The 984-nt window shown below is 37.0% G+C and overlaps 1 protein-coding gene across 1 annotated transcript in view; it reads left to right on the top strand.

The window, feature by feature from the left end:
* Window positions 1-984, top strand: part of LOC119590724 (organic cation transporter protein-like) — an 18,067-nt gene that overhangs the window by 14,870 nt on the left and 2,213 nt on the right. The window lies entirely within an intron of this gene.

The following is a 984-nucleotide window of genomic DNA, read 5'->3' as shown; positions in this document are numbered from 1 at the left end:
TTGCTTTGCTTGGAATATCTGTTGACTTAAATACGATTATTTTGTTTTTATTCATTTTGTTTATCTGCAAAATGTTTTGGTGTAATGTACTTTGCTTTGCTTAGATTTTCAGTTCAGCATGGAGGAGTTTTTTTTTGTTTGGATTTTCTTATTAGTTCAATATGGGAGAGATCTTCATTTGTTTTCTTAAGTTTGTTTAATGGCAGTACTTTCTGGGTGTCATGTGGTTAATGTGTGGAATGAAGGCCAAGAATGAGAAAGCATACCATTAGAATAAGCTATTTAGTTTTCTCAATTAATGAGTTAGAATATTTTGGATTTTTTTTCTTTAGAGTATGTAAGACGTAAGAAATTATTTGTCGCATTTTATTGCTGATATAACTACGTACAATATGTCAGTAGAATGTCAGTCGTTCAAAATATAAATGGATGGTTCTTGGAATTATGTGCAAGTAATTATCGCTGATAATTATTATTAAGAATCGTGCCTTCCTTCCAGACAGAGTTTGCATGGTGAGAAACCCTGTTTGCATGTTTGTTTTTGTATACAGTAAAACTTTCCTTTCCTATGCATCTGAGGTAATGGTACTGTTATACCCCTCCCGTAATTCACCACATGACCTGATTCTATTCGATAACCTCTTTGAGCAGCTCTCATAATTAAACGAATGTTAAAAGAAAGATTTACCTTCTCTCGGATTTGCCTGATTGGGTTCACACAAGAAATACCATGACAGTACCTTTGCCACTCTGCCTGTGAGAAGAGCAAAAACTCCATTTAAAAAAAATGGTTCTCAATCACTGTTCCTCGAAGCAACATCTGTGGCTGTACATGGACCTCCCGCAAGCAGACCAAATCACAGGAGGTCACACAAAGCACCAACACACAGCAAACACCTCCCGCACCCGGGCATTTGGGCGGAGATCTTTCCTACTAAGTAAGTCTGACATGACATCAGTCAACGCAGACGGAGAGGAATTGAC

Source organism: Penaeus monodon, chromosome 27, assembly GCF_015228065.2.
Source record: "Penaeus monodon isolate SGIC_2016 chromosome 27, NSTDA_Pmon_1, whole genome shotgun sequence".
Lineage (NCBI taxonomy): Eukaryota > Metazoa > Arthropoda > Malacostraca > Decapoda > Penaeidae > Penaeus > Penaeus monodon.
Note: the sequence above shows the minus strand (reverse complement) of the source record. Positions and strands in the feature narration are given on the sequence as shown.